The sequence below is a fragment of the Gorilla gorilla genome, chromosome 6 (assembly GCF_029281585.2).
Source record: "Gorilla gorilla gorilla isolate KB3781 chromosome 6, NHGRI_mGorGor1-v2.1_pri, whole genome shotgun sequence".
Classification (NCBI taxonomy): Eukaryota; Metazoa; Chordata; class Mammalia; order Primates; family Hominidae; genus Gorilla; species Gorilla gorilla.
In genome coordinates, this window is record NC_073230.2 from 102,042,348 (window position 1) to 102,059,091 (window position 16,744).

A 16,744-nucleotide genomic window follows, 5' to 3' on the forward strand; every position below is an offset into this window, starting at 1 on the left:
AATGCTAGGCTGGGGTGCACACAGTAGACTGTAGCTACTATGAATTGAGCATCTATTTACATTCTAGGCTAGAACGTATGAATCTATTGGGAATCAGGCAAAGCCTTGCTGTGAGGATCATGTTTTGGACAGTAGTCTGGGATCTTTCTAGAGAGCTTTCCAAAACTCTGGTGTGGAGTAGTCTAGTTGCATGCACCCATGAACCTATGTACCTGCTGTTGAATTCTTTGACACTCAGCTTTCTAGCACTAGAGCAAACACTTGGTCAGCACATTCACACAGCCTGCTTACTTCTATCCCCCTAGATAAGATGAACGTATTATTTTCAGAGTCAAGTGAGAGATCTGACTGCATCAGGCTCCTGGAGCATTCTTCTGACAGGTTGCAGCCACATGCCCTTGTGTGTTCTAGTTGAGCATGCCTGTCTGCTTTTCAACCTTCACACATGATTGTGTGTTGGAAGGGTTTTATGAAGGAAGGGCCCTCCTAGCTGGTCCAAGACTTAATCAAGATGCCTAAAAGCCACACTATTCATGTGCTGTCAGATAAATTAGCAAATGTTAGCAATTTGAATGATGTCTCATTGGGGAAGACACTCTAATGCACAATCTCAATTACTATTCAGAGTAGCCCATCTTCTATCAATGTATACTGAGTTTCCCTTGCCCACAGATTTAAGAATTAACTCGTTATAAATCTCTTCTCAGTGCTTTATGATCTTATCCCTGGCTAGCTCTAAATTCCTATTGCTCACCATGCTCATCTGCATGGGCCTACCTCTGCCTTCAGATCTTAAGCTGCAGATATATTGAACTATGTGCACTCAGTAGGTGTTTAGGGTGTTGATGACCCCTTGCTTTTGCTCGTGCTGTTCCCTTTTGCCAAGAATGTCCTTCTATACCAATTTCTCCAGCAAATAGCCACTTACCAATTTAAGACTCAACAGTTACTACCAGGAAAGATCAAGTATTCTGTCTTGCTATTGCTATTTTGATTTATATTTGTTTTCTTGTGTGCTCATTGAGAATTAATGAAATGGCACAGCATTTAGAACTTTTTAGGTGCCAAGGAAGAAAAAAACTCAATGAAACAAGCAAGACAGGAGCTAGTCCAGTGTTTACTTCAACATTTTTGACATTTCTCCCTTTTCATATTAGCAGTGCCCTTTAAAACGCAGATTTGTGCTTGCTTTCTGTTCCTTTCACATGCAGCGAATGATGGGCTGTTTTCCTGAGCCATAGAGTCAGCTGGGGTATGTTTTGTCTGTTTGTTTAGGTGTGAATCTCAGCACTGATGGCAGCAGCCATTGGAATGCTCAGTATTAACTCAGAGCCTCCCTGGGAGATCTGCCACAGGGCACCAGAAAGTCTAATAATAATAATTTTTTTAAAAAGTTGATACCATAGTAGAATTTTTTTGTTTCATATCAATTTCTGGTCTCTTTGATCTTTACGTGCAATTCCCTTTGAAGAAAAACTGCCATGGAAGGCAAAAGACACTGCGATCATTATCGCTAATGATAAAGATGCAGAAATTTCTCTATAAAATAGTTGTTTTATGTGCCTAGTAAAACAGAATAGCTAATTAAAAGAAGGCCATCAACACAAGCTTACTATGTATCTTTGCAAAAAGCGTAGACATCTTTTGAATGTAAAGAAAGTTTGGCTACTCAAAGAGTAAAGATTACCTTATAGTCTATAGAAAGCTTAATTCTCTGTTGGGAAAGGGCTGTTAGCCAAAAAAGACTTCAAATGAAACACTGCATTACACTGAAAGTAATAGTCTCTCCTGTCCAAACTGGATCTTTGGCCTGTCCTTCAAATAGGGAAGGAAGAGATTAATAGAGCCTGTTACCAAATTCATAAAGAGATAAAAATTATATGAACAAAAATGATAAACAAAGCAACAGTGTCTATCAGTTTACCTGTTTCACAGGTAAGGACTGTGTTTTATTTCTCTTTGTTTACATTCTGGTATAGTAAAATAATTCAATGAATGTTTCTTGAAGGAATATAGACATCCATGATATCTATGTTTGCACATGACTCTTTACTATTTTATTTATGGTATGGGAAATGGGAATTAAATAAGAGAAATGCATTATTTTTGCTTCATTACCTACCTGGTCACATCAGATGCATTTCCCCTATTGCATTCTTTGATGGTAGGGTCACCAACAGGTAGAAATATAGTAATGAATTTGTATCATGCAAGAAAAAATACTGCCTTTGTACTTGAATATTGCAACTGAGATTGGCATCTAGGAAGCCAGGAGAGATGTGGACCTGAACTGACTTACATTTACTGCTTAAGTTTTTGGTCAGGAGAATACTAAATAAGGAATATGCACATTCTTCTATCTCAAAGCCTCAGAGACACATTCACTTATGAAATATTTATTGAACACCCACTATGTGTGCACTAGGCTATGGGTTGGATACCCAGGATATATACTTTAGTTGTAAACAAATGAACATCATCCCTGCTGTCAAATAACATTCTAAATGCTTACACATTTTTATATAAAGAGTGATAGAAAAGTATGCATCTCTGTTTTTATGAACTATTTTCATCATTAGTGAAAATCTTGAAAGTTTGTATACCATTGGTTTCCTTCAACATGATAATTGTTAAGTGCTATACTCAAAAACTGATTTATTCATACTACATGTGTTATATAAATTTAAAAATTAGATATGCAGACCATAAAAATAAGTTGGGGGATGACAATGTCATGTAAAATATTTTTTCCTTTTAGCTCTGTGACAGGGCATATCTAAGTAACATTTAATGTCATTTTAGAGAATTACAAATCAAAAATCAATTAAGGTTTAAATACACTGTATTTTTATTTACTTTTTCTTTATAGCAGAACTTATAATGATTAATACTGTAGCACTATGCATAATCAGAGACAATTAGCACTGCTTAAAATGAAGCCCTAAGAAAGTTAAAAAAAAAAAGGTAACATTGAAAAATAGACAAACATGTTTAATTCAATGCCACTGTTATCTCTGTGTAACAGTTTATCGGATTGTGTGAAAGGGCACCAACCACCTCTTTTCCAGTTCTTTTCATTATAAATCAGCCAGCAGCACATTCCTCAGATAAACAGGCTCCCTACTGCAGCCACATTCATATGCAGCTGGAGAATTGCATCTCTACAGTCAAAGTTCTCCATTCAGTGATGATGAGTGATGCGTCAACTGTAAACAAGCATGTGTAGCCCTCTCTGTAGGCAACCTGCTCACCAATGTTTTATTAATTGATGCATTAATAGAATCTCAGAGGTTTGCTATGAATATAACCCCTGGAATATATGAACTGAAAGCATTTCTGTACTCTGCATATGATAATATGTCTTTTCGTCCATTCTTTGCTCAGAGACTCGGTGTCGGAAACGAAATGCACTTTCAGTCAATGCAAAAGTAGTTTATCCAGGGAAAGGAAAGGGTCTATCTGGGAGATAAAATGCCAGAAACCATACATACTCTTTCCCAGAAATAAATCCTTAAGTTGCTGAAGGGTTTCTGAGAGTGCTCAAATCCTGCACACTCAATCAATCTGGAGCAAAGTTAGGGTTAGTCCTAGTATGTGCAATTTGATTATGATTCTGTAATTTTTCAGCTGTCAGTATTATGGGCAATAAAAGGCATAGCCATTGCTCTTAGACTGCCATTTTCAGTTGGGTAAACGAACAGAGGCTGTAGCTATATTGGCATTTTTAATAGGAGATATGCCATTGCATGACTGTAATTCTTTTACTAGAGAAAAAGGGTATTTTTCCCCAGAAGTCTTAGGAAGCTATTATGAGTAGCTCATCATTTCAACCCCAATCATTTTTAGTAGATCTACCTTAAAATTTCTTTTCCTTGTAGCCTTCCATGTTACTCCACTGTAAGGGGTTCCTTCATTTGCTAAATTCCCATATACTTTGTGCTATGTTTATCATGAGGATCATATTTTGTCTTGTGTTTTATTTGCAAAGTTTTTAAATTGAAAATTATTCTTACTTTACCATTAGTTTGTAAACTACTATATATCAAGGAGCATACTCTAGATATTGTTGTATGTTCCACAGTGCCTCAGACACAGTTGTCAAAAGTTGGTTAAATAATAAATTCCCAGTAGCATGCAAGTTTTAGAAAGATTGATCAGGAGATTGAAAAAATAATTTGGAAATTTCATTCAGATAATGAAGATTGCTAAAAAGATCTGTCATTTTCAAAATGACATTATACTAGGCCAAAATTCAACTTTGGCCCTGGATAAATTTGACCCAAATATCTTTGATCTGACTTTGTGATGCTGAATTGTCGGTTGATTTTTTACAGGAAGAAAAGTATAAATTAAAACTGGAAATTTTGACAGCATTTAGAGAAAAAAGAATTAGAATACATGTTATTGGTCTGAGAGGGATTAGGAGGAATGGAAAACAATACATCAAATGACAGGTTAAGTTCCTTCAAAGCATGAAGGACGGGGCAGAATAGAGGAGGCCAGGCTTATGCACTAAGATTTAAAGTTAGGGAGAAGAGTTCTGCTTTCCTTCAAATTTTCTGAGTTTAAGGCTGTTTGAAATCCCACAATGTGTGTGAAATTTTAAACAACAAAAACATTAGGTCAAATTGTGGGAATTAATTGATAAGACCCTCTTATATAAACCTATTTTATTAATAGATAAAATGAAAACACCCAAGAACCCTGGGTATGTTGAAGAGAGGGACATTGCCAGTCGGCATATTGGAGCTGAGAAACGGATGGTGATGAGGCCAAAAGAAGAAAGGCCCACTTCACTATTCGGCCTTGACCAAAAAAACTAAGTAAGGTAAATTAAAAAATAAAAATCACATCTCCTATTCATCTCCCATTTTCTTTATCTTCTGAATTTAGAGGAAAATGATTTTATGAGGTAGGCAAACAGATTGTCCTAAACTTTGGTGATTGCTGGTAATTTACTTCCCATCAATAGTATTCACTTTGTTGAGTGACTCAGTATAGAATATATTGAAGATTTATTCGCTTCCCTTCAAAGTAAACCTTTATTTTCCTAAGCATCGAAGTGCACAGTATTTTCATGGTATGTGTGCATGTACACATGTGTGTGTTGCCATTTCAGCTGCTTTAGCATCCTCAAGTTCCTTACCCTCATTACAAAGCCTCTGAATTAGAGCCTCTCCAAATTCCCTGTGATCCACCTTTGTCCTTTACCTCTTCCAAGCTGCAAAGTCTAATAGAAGTTTCAGGTTTGTCAGCATAAACCGAGTGTAGAAACTGGGTTTGTCAAAAGCTTTCTCTCTAGCTCTGGACGAAATGGTGAAGGAGCAGAAATGGAGGAATACCATTTTTAGGAGGATATTTTTACCAATTGGCAATATGACCCATCAAGTGGCTATTATTAATAATTTCCTAGATGTATACAGTCCCTTTTTGTATAATTTCAGAGTATTCTGCATAGTGAATTAACTCTTCTGTTTCCTGGTAAGAAATAATTATATCATCTATTGCTAAGTGGAGAGTGAGAGAGGGACTGAGAGAAAGAGTAAAGCAAATTGCTCAAGATGGTAGTCAGTAGTAATAAATACAGAATTAGGATTTAGGAAGACGTTACCATTATTGCTCCAACAAGTCTACAAAACAGAACATATGTCACACATGTCTTTACAAAGATATCACTTCTATCATTCACATATTCCTGGTGACCATTCCTATGACATGGTTACTAGGAGAAGTCAAGTACAGATATTGGACTGTTACTGGATTTACCCTCCTGCTGAAAATAACTACAAAATTGGAGAAAAAATATGAAGCAAACTATGATCTTTGACAGAAAAAAAAACACATGAGGGAAACCCCATGGTTACCCCATAGATTCCCCAGTATTCTGCACAGGGCACTTTCCTGCCATGTAGCAGTGGCAGTCTTTCTGACTTGAGAAGGCAGGGATTATTTAATAGAATTCTAAGCTGCTAAAGTGGTTGCTATTTGTGGGGCAGTGAGCTGCATGGAGTTGGTGGGCAGATCTGAGTGGTCATCCACAGGGTGAGACTCAGTGAGGCCTGGCAGACATACCCGAGAGGTATTAGAGTTCCACGCCAGCCAGAGTGCAGAGATCAAACTAGGCACTTTGCGCTTTTTATTAAAACCTTAGAAAGACTGGCTGTACTCTATTAGTAAAGGCCAAGCTCTGGAATTAGGACCATGTCACAGGACTAAGTATAAAACAGACCTGTCCTTCTAAAGAATGAAACTAAGTCTAACAAAAGTAAAATGATCCACCAGTATTTATTTATGTGCCTGTTAGGACAAAACTCAAACTCTTAAAGAAAGGTGACATAATTCAGACTGCCTACAAATATATGTTCTATAATAACCAGCATGTAAGTGTAAATTGCTTGACATATAAGACAACAGAAAAACAGCACCCAGAGCAAAGAGAGAAAGCATTATTTGAAATAAGACCTGAAATGGTGCACATTTTGGAATTCACAGACAAGAACTTGGACTATTATAAATATGTTCGAAAACATAACAAAATGAATGAATAGTTGGGGAATCTCAGCAGAGAAGGGAAACTATAAAAATACTATATGGAGATTCTAGAACTCAGAAGTACAATATTTAAAATAAAGATCTCATGACAGGAGGCAACAGATTGGAGAGGCAAAATAATAAACTTGAAAATGGACCAAAAGAAATTATCTAATCCAATCAGAGAGAAAAAAGATAGAAAAGAAATTCAACAAATCTTCAGTGTCCAGTTGGACAATATTTAGTAGTCTAACACATGCAAAATTAATGTTTCAGAAGGAGAGACGAATGAGAGAAAATACTTGAAGTAATGGCCAAAAAATTCCCCAAATTTGATGATAAACGTAAGATTACAAAACCAAGGAGCTCAGCAATTCTCAAGCAGGATAAATATAAATAAAACCATATGTAGTTAAATCATAGCCAAATTGATTAAAGTAAAGGTAAAGGAAAATCCTTGAAAACAATCAGAATAAAGCAGCACATACGTGTAATGTAACAACAATATTAATGATAGCTGACTTATCAGAAAAAAATAACTTAATGAAATGGCATCTTTGAAGTTCTGGGGAAAAATTGGTCAAGCATCACAGAATTCTCTATCCAGTTAAACTATAAGAAGTTGAAATAAAGACTTTTTGTAGGCAATTAGAACTGACATTTCACAATTAGTAGACTTACACAATCAGAAATGCTAGAGGAGGGCCAGGCACCCTGGCTCATGTCTGTAATCCCAGCACTTTGGGAGGCCAAGGTGGGTGGATCACTTGAGGTCAGGAGTTCGAGACCAGCCTGGCCAACATGGTGAAACCCCGTCTTTACTAAAAATACAAAAATTAGCTGGGCTTGGTGGCATGCGCCTGTAATCCCAGCTACTTGGGAGGCTGAGGCAGGAGAATCGCTTGAACCCAGGAGGAGGAGGTTGCAGTGAGCAAAGATCGCGCCATTGCACTCCAGTCTGGGGGCACAGAAGTTAAACTCCATTTCAGAAAACAAAAACAAACAAACAAACAAACAAACAAACAAACAAATGCTACAGGAATTACTTCAAAGTAAGAGGAAACAACACCAGATGGAAAATCAAACCTACAAGAAGGAATGAACAATACCAAAATGGTCAATATGTGGGTTAATACAGAAGAAAATCTGTAAGTCTAGACATTAGATATTGTTAGCTTAATTTCATAAAAGCTATATTTGTCACAAATTTTTTTAAAAAGTGAGAAAAGTTCCACTACCATTTTGTTTATTTTATGGTTTGATTTTACTTCTCTCTGTGTATATATGTTTGCCTTCATCCTATATCCTGTTTGCTGGAAACCCCCTTAGGCATTCTGGAGCCTTCTACTAAAAGAGCCATCCCCATAATTCAACAGCCATGTTTCTGAAAGTAGCATTTGAGAGAATATTTTTCTTTAATTTTATTGCTGCTAATAGATTTAGTCAAGGCTTAAACCCAGCTGGCACACACTGGTACAGCCATACCAGTTGTTAAAATATTTAAATATTTCCATCCAGTTGGTGTATAGCCAATCCTACCAAGCCCTTTGAGCATTTCTCCATCTTCCTGGCTATTCTGGTCCCCTCTCTGGCATATCTCCACCTACACTCTCCCATCCTTAACCCCCATATTTCCTTATGACCCAGCAACTAAAGGGTTAGATTCTGGCACAGTAGGGTCTTTAGTTTCCACTTCCAAGGTTATGATTACTGCCCATTTTGATAACTTGATACTAGTTGTTAAGCCTTTTGAATGTCATACCTGAATTGACTTGCTGAATAAGATTTCAACATTTGGGAAGTTTCACTTTTAAGCAAAATCCCAATCAGCTAAAACAGAGCTGAATTTTTCCGTTTTGGTCTGACAGATTAGCGTCCATTTCCTTTTTTTTTTTTTTCCTGGAAACTACACCACAGTTTTCCTTCAGGAACAAACGCATATGCTTCTAAAGTGAGGTGAATTCATTCCTGGCTTGATGGGTGGCTTATGACACATCTGATTAACCAGAGTCAAATGTCCCTGGCTACTGCAGTTGGTTAAGGAATGAGCCTGTCACCAAATCATTGCCAAGCAGGATGATTTAAGAAAATTTTTCAGAACCACTAGGAGAAAAACATCCTCTCTCTGGTAGAGTGGCTTAAAAGAATGCATGTAAGCTCTTGTAAGTATGGGAGCTGCTGGTGGGTATCTTACCACCATGAGACAAATGCCTGTCTGAGAATAAACACAGAGAACTGCAGAGCCGAGGAATGGGGATATAGTGACACCCGTGCAGCTTAATCCATCTAAAATTTCCCAGTAACATGAGACAATAAATTCCCTTTTGGTTTTGCTGAAATCAGTTTGAAATTGGTTTTATATAACTTGCCCAAAAAGATTCCCAAATAGCCTCTCTCTGTCTTTCCCATACCCTTTACATTAAAGATAATAAAATTTATTGGGCACCTACTATGTGCTAAAACTATGGTTAGTGTTCTACATAGATTATTTTATTTAATCCCATAACTTTTATCTCATTTATACCCTTACATATAGATGCCATCTCAGATGGCCACAGGCTTCATGATGGCTCCCACTGTGCTACTGTATTAATGACAGCACTTTCCAGAAATTCAGTGACTCCAGAATCATCTTTTCTTTATGCTATTATCAGAAGTCCCATCTTCTCAATTTTCTTACCACAATCAAGTCATCTGATATATTAAACCACCAGTTTTGGCACATTAATGCAAGTTAATTTGTTACCCATTTAGGGATGATCAAATTTTTGAATGGCCCAAAACACAGGGTTAAAACATTAAAGAGAGAAACATTTTTAATCATGGAATTGTAGATACCTTTGTGTACAGATAGTAAAGTATCAAGGCCTAATTGATGTTCTTCAAGTTATAGCATGTATGAACCCCATACTCAAATAGAAGTCAACTTGTGTATATCAGATACTATGAGATTTCAGGCTTAGAATAATCCTGATCTCATCAGATAGATGATTAAATGCCATTGATAAGTTAAACCTGGCATAATGGAACTCTCCTATCATTTAAGTGACCTTAGAACATATTTTTTCAGTTCTGCTTAGCTGGAAAATTTTGTGGACAATCATTAGTATGCAGTAGTTGGCTGGTACCATCTCTCAAAAACCAATTACACATATCTCTTCCCAAGGCTGTGTTCAGTGTCACCATGCTGGCACCTTAAAATTGGCCGTGGTGAGAGTGCTTACATCACAGAAATCAGCAAACACTAAAAATCAGTCCCTCCATAAGTTCCCAAGATTTGATTGTTAAATATTTACCAGCACACCACTGGTGGTAAATTTAACAATGCTCTTATAAAATCTATTCCTAGAAAATCAAATAGAAATTGATTGGGAAGGCAATATGGTATAGTACCTTAGATCAGAGTTTTTCTAACTGCAGATCAAATTTTCACAACCTATTCAAGTGTCATAATCCATATTAGCAAATCACAGTGAGCATTTTAAAAGGAAATAGAAGAGCTTAAAATATAATAAAAATATCAAAATATGAATATAAGGCATTTATGTAGAAAGGGTGAATATTATTTTCTAAAACATTTTGGTGTGTATGCATGTGTATATGAATATTTATTCTGGGTTACAGTGTAAAATAATTTCTTACTGGGACATGTTAAAAAAAATTTTGAAAGCCACTGTGTTAGGGTGTGGCCTCTTTAGTGAAATGTTTGAATCTACTTCATGATGTCAGCACATGGCCACCTCTTTGGCTCTCATTTTATATATGTGTAAAATGAAGGCAAGAACAATACCTATTTCATGTTTTTTTAGGATTAAATGAAACAAAACATAACATTAGCTCAATAACTGTTAGCTATTATTAAAGTTGTTGGAGTGAGGATAATTTATCAATGACTCTAATGAAATTGGGGGTGTTCTGGACTCTCCAAATGATCCCCATCAGCTAGCATCTGCCTTTCTTCTCATTGAGGTGTAAGGTGGTGTGTGATCTTGGGGAACTGCTGGCTGTGAGGATGATGCAATGAGGGAATCAAAGTTCCAAGGTGTCCAGTAAATTCTGAATTGTTTAGTGTTTATGGGTGCTAAATACCATAATATGCCAGGAGAAGATGGAAACTGATCATCTCCTTCTCCTCAAAAGGACACATGTGCTTACACTGAGTTGATATATTCTGTTTCTCCAGAAAATGTTAGCATCCTTACTCCCTTGATCCTCTCCTGTTGTACTGAGTTTTGTTAGAAGGGGGCTGGGCACCTCTTATCCTGAGTCAATCTGAACTAGGACATTAACTGACCCCTAATGTCAAAAGAAGAATATTTCCTAAAATTCTGGTGTCCAAGTTGTTTCTGACTTAATTTTCACTATCCCATCACAATAGAGGCCTTAGTTATAGGAGGTTTGGGTCCTCTATAACACTTATTAGTCTTTAAATTCCATGGCAACTACTGTGCCTGTGACGGCAAGTCTGGGCTGTCTTCTGCCCTCTTGTCCTTCATGAGTTTCAGGGAATATTGACCCCTACTATCTTGTTGTACACATTTCAGTGTAGGAAGCTCCCAACACATAGATATAATTTGAGACAGATTTTCAACTAACAAGAGTAACATATCTCTTGTATAGCTTTCAACTTTTAAACTGGTTCTGATTTTACCTGTGCTTTAAAAAGACTAAGAATAACACAAAGCCTTCATATAACACAGCTTCTAGGTTTGCTTTCCTTTCTTTGTGTTATACTCAAATTATGGGCATAAAATTATGGCATACGTATGTTACACAAGGGCCCATTTCCCCAAGTAATAAAGGCAGAGCTAGGCACGAAAGAGTGCGTATTGCATGAATCCGTTTATATAAAAGCCTAAACATACCAAAATTATCTACGGTATTGTAAGGTCAGACAGATTTTACTCTTGTGAATGTGAGAGGTTACTGACTGGTAGGAAGCCTGAGAGGGTTTCTTGAGTGCTGGTAAATTTGTGTTTCTTGATCCAGACTTTTGTTTCATGAGGTGTGTTCAGTTTGTGAAAAGTCATAAAGCTGTGCAATTATGACATGCATTTTTCTGTATGTATATTACACTTCAATGAAAATTTAAAATAAAAAAAGCAGGTCTGAAGTGAAAAAGAATGGCTAGTGTGGCTGTGCATTTTTTAAAAATGACAGTATATAACAAATTGGTCACAGGAGTATTGACATGAATTTGCAACTGTGGGCTTACTAACAGCACTAACTCTGATGAGAGAATCCTCTAATGCCTGGTGAGAAGTCCTAGTGGAAGATGAGATGCCATACCTCACTGCAAGTGAGTGATGGGCGTGCAGAGGCCTCCTTCTCATTATAATAGCAAGCCAGTCACTTTGTTATCCTTTCTGTACACAAGCAGAAACCATGAGTCTGGGTGTAAATGACAAATACTACCAGTGACACACTGCCTGACATTTGGAACTTGCAACTTTATAGTTTAGGCTGCATGGGAAGAGAAGGGTGAAGAATGAGTTCCAATCAGAAGATTCTAAGTCAGGCAACTGTTACTTTCACAGCTTGATTTCTGAAAAGTGAATGAAATTATCCTGTGGTTTTACTATGTTCCACTGTTCAAAAAATTATGTTCAATGATTTAAACAAAATTGCTTATTATGTCTATTATGTGCCAGGCCCTGTGGTAGGTTCTAAAGATACAAGGAGCAGTAAGATGGCATCTCTGCAAAATACAGTAAATGAAGTTTGTTGGGACTCTGATAACAATTAACAGCTAAACAAAACATAACTCAAATTTATTTTGGCAGCACACTCCAGTGCGACACATCTGAAGAGGGCCACAGACTCCTCCTTCATTGCCGTAATTGGTTGCTTCTACCATGAAGGTTGGGATAGATTACCATTTCCAACTGGATGGGCAAACTGCATGGCAGAGCTTAAGAGCTTCGGATTACTACTGCTCTTTCCAGATGCAGTTAACCTTTGAATGTGGCTGTCTTGCCCACGGTGATACCTGATGCCATTTCAGACAACGGGGAAATTGATGACAGCAGAGATCAACTCACTGGTCTAAGATTAAAATATCAATAGGTGGCAGTCATAAGAATATATTTCATATATCCACTTCTATTATTTTCCTTATGCCCTATATTTCTAGTTACAGTGGACTCTCATATTTAAAATGTTCACACATATTGTACTGAAAGTTGGTTTAAATTATCCTCCCTATCCTGACCTTTTAGGTATACATTCTTTTCTCTGTACTCAAGCTTTCACCAGGTCCTAGTTGCTGTTTTGCTCACAGTAGCTCCAAGTTTGGCTTTCTTTTCTCTGTTGCTATTTTTAGATAACATCAATCTTTTATTGATCTTTGTTTCTGATTGCTGCAACCTTCTTCCATTCAGATTTCACACACTTTTTTTTTTTAATCTACTTTAGTCTATTTAAGATATTGCTCTAAACTTGTATTCTTCACCTGTGGTCACTTGAACAGATGCAAATATCTCTTGTCACTCTAAATTTTATCTTAGCAGCACCAGTTTCAATGATTTTATCCATTCACTTCTTTTCTCTTTTACGGCCCAATTTCTTTAGTGGCTAGGAAACACTAAGATAACTCCTCATGCTTTTTCCTTTCATTCCTAACACAACATATGTTTCCAAGTCTGGGCAAGCTAATTCAGTTAGTTAGCCCATAGAACTAGTAAAGCCTACATCATTTGATTTGTCCAAGTTGCATTATTCTAGACAAAACTGGTGTTACATATTTGGTCATAGTCTGTATTACACAAGCATGCTATTGGTCACAAAGTAAACTGTAGTGCAAGATACTTGGAAAGCTTTGTGTAAATTAGTTAGCGTAGCTAAACTTGTGAGCTGCAGCAATTCTGTGTAGATTAGCATGATCTTTCTTTTTGATATATAATGCATTGCCAGGCATATGTTAGGTGTGCAATAAATATTTGTTGACTAAATTAATGAATATATATTTTCCCCTTTTATCACTTTATGACAAACCTCAGCTTTCTTTTTCACTAGTTTCTTCATTCTTGAATGGGAAAAGTAACCAATTTTTTTTGAACTTGTATGCAAGTTGCTTTACATATGCTCATTTACTCTTTCCAAGATTTCTGCTATAAATAGATGAGTAAAACTAGCTTAGGGGCAAACTTAAGTGCTACTTGCTCAGGACTCCTCAGTCACTGAGTAGTGGAATAGAATTATCTGATTCCCAGTTTTTGACTGGGGATAACTCCTTTTATAACTCCCATCTGTTGAGAATTGTGTCCTAATGTCTCAGAGGACTCTGAAAAGCAGTAAGGAAGATGTGACAATCTAGGCACCTCCAGCAGCTTGTTTGTCTATCTGGTGCTTCTCTTTCCTAGAACATATTTGTGTTGGCTTAACTTAAATTCCTACATTATTATTGCCTCAAAAATATTTTTTTCTGAAGTCTATACATGCTTCATTTTAGTTTCAGGAGAACTTTTCTTCTAGGTCATGACACTTAGAAATGATCCTGCCTAGAGAGGGGACCTTTGAACATGAATTTGTTTCCACATCTGGCATCCATTAGCCTTCTCATCAAGGCCGTGTTTGGTGCTGATTCTATCCACTGTCCAGATGTTTCTTTTACTTGTGGCTTAGCACAAGACATTTACACTTTGCCGTTTAGCATACATATGGGGTAATAACCTTGGGGAATTTCAAAAGCCCTGAACTGCAATTCCTGCGAAATGTAGCCAAAATTATCTCAGTAGTGTAGATGCTGAACTACCCAAGCATCCTTCTCACAGCCTACAAGTAACCCATTTCACCATGGGAGGGCTGCCACTTTATAGGAGCTGTGGTGGGGCACACAAGATGTCACCCAAAGGATGGTGTTTCACGTGACACCCAGAGGAAAGCTGAAGATCAGGGGAAAAGCAGATTTTGTTTAAAAGCTATTTTTATTAGCTAGAAAAGCTATGCCAGTAGTAAGAATTAGAAAATAAGCCCTGATTTTTTACATGTGAAATATCACCTTATATGTTATTTTAAGCTGTACAAAGAATGAGCACAAAAGTTTCTTTAAATATTACTAATGTTGCCTCAACTTTGCATAAAATATCTAACTAAGGTGTTAGCATCTGGGTGTGTTTTGAATGATCTTTGGGTATTGATTTAAACAAATTCTTCTTCAGCACTTACTCTGGACCTCTGTCTTGGAATTCACTATTATTAACTGCGGAGGATTAACATATGGAATGTCAAGAACAATGACACTATCTTCGACATGGGTAAGCCAAAAGGAGAAGATAAGTATTCATTTGAGGACTCTGAGTTAATTTCATGACCATCAGTGAACAACAGGACAGTAGCCCTATTCTATGAAAAATTTCACAGTATACCTTTTAATGTAATAGTTCCACTGCTCCATTCTCTAAATAGCCACTCTCCCCTGCACTGTAACTAAATTTTTGTTTTTAAAATATGAGTATTTATAGATTATAAAATGTTTTAGTAAGAAAGCCTCCGGTATCATCCAGGCTGACCCTTGATCTTCTTAATTTTCTTACGAAATATCGGAGTCCCTGGGGAAGAGGATTATTCAGTATTTCTATTTTAGGGTCTTGCCTAAAATGTATTTAAAAGCTCTTCCCCTGAATGAAATCTAGTCTGCATGTGGTGCCTCTTTGGGAACATCTGTGGATGTAACATATTGTGCTTGGTTCTTCCAATATATATTTTTCTTCTAGTCAGAGACTTGTTACTTGCCTCCAAATGACTTCAAATTCCTGCAGCCGTTTTCCTTTCATTAGACAATATTCTTACTTCCTGAGGGGGACGGTTAGTTAAATAAAGAGTCAAGGGTACTAGTGTGGATGAGCCAAAACAAAAAATATATATATTCCATTGTTTAATAACAGGGATTGATGGTCAGCTGTAGGAAACACAAAGTGTATATCGGCCGCATGCTGCTGCTCTGAGAACAATGGTGAAAAGGTGAAAGATTAAAACAAAAGCAAAAAGCAAAATAATAGGTATATCCACAGGCTGTCTCCTGCCAGGTGAAGGGAAAAAAAGAATGTTTCCTTGTGAAAGGGAACAACTTCAGTCTACTGAGCTTTTGAAAAAAGAAGAAGTTAACCACAGGGAGACAGGAAAAACAACAGTGGAGAGAACTGAACTACAGAATACTAACTGTTCCCTGCGCAAACGTTAGCTCCAGGCTGTGCTGTTTAGTGGGGTGTGAAATCACAATTAACAGAGCAAGGGTTCTGTAAGTGAGCCGAAGCTGCTTCAAATTACATCCTGCTATTAGCTGCTTTTAGAACAACCACATTGAACAACTCCATGTTTATTGGACTGTGATATGTTCTTGAAGAAATCATTAATAAAAACAGCTGATTATAGTTACATTTACTCTGTTGGTATTTTAGATCTTAACCATTTTGGATGTTTACCAGTGTAAGGATGCAGAAGCAGGAAATGGATTCAGTCAAATAGGCAACCAGAACTGATGGTGCCAAGGTATCCCAATTGAGTCTTCCCAAGGTCTTTATTGATCTGTTTGTGTACTTCTGGTGAAGATTATAACTGGACCCTGTTGAATGTATTTTAGCCAGAAGCTTAGAGACAATATAAAACCTATAAAGAGAACAAAGGCTTTGATTTATGTAGAAGATTAAAGATATTAAATATCACCATTGCCCATGTAACAACCTTTTTATAAAATAAAATGAGCTTATAGAAAATATGGCTTAAAATATAAAGTATAAATCTCATCAATTTTCTCTGAAAATAATGGCTTTGAAATCCCTTTTACCCTGAAGGTATTAGAAAGTCTATTATCATTTCTGTTTTGATACATGTTAGTGAGGGTTTAGAAACTGTAATGAAGAGAAAATTTTATAGATAAAACATTGCTTTGTTGAGTATACTGAAACATAGTAAAGCTGATGTGTCAGCTAACTTTGCTGCATGGCTCAAGGCTTCTCTGCTTAAATTTTTCTCAGGCTAATTAAATGTATAATGGGATCATGGACACTTACATATGGAAGGGAACTTATAAAATGTCTCTTCCAACTCCTATGAGTGCTTAGAGCAGTGAATAGCCTTGTCTACATCTTTAAGTGACTTGATTACCAGGACCAGAGCCAGGACTAGAGCTAAGTTTATGATTCCCAAATCCTTTTTGAACATGTTGTCCATACTGAAAGGTGTCAATCATCTTTGCTACACACGATCCGCAAAA

At 36.8% G+C, this 16,744-nt stretch overlaps 1 protein-coding gene and 1 long non-coding RNA gene across 3 annotated transcripts in view; one reads left to right on the forward strand and one right to left on the reverse strand.

Annotated features, from left to right (window-relative positions):
- LOC129523826 (uncharacterized) overlaps positions 1–4,817 on the forward strand; it is a 35,795-nt gene extending 30,978 nt beyond the window's left edge. The window contains exon 3 of the long non-coding RNA XR_008667473.1: positions 4,681–4,817. This is a non-coding gene — a long non-coding RNA (uncharacterized lncRNA). The remainder of the gene's footprint in view (positions 1–4,680) is intronic.
- GRM3 (glutamate metabotropic receptor 3) overlaps positions 1–16,744 on the reverse strand; it is a 221,522-nt gene that overhangs the window by 101,246 nt on the left and 103,532 nt on the right. The window lies entirely within an intron of this gene.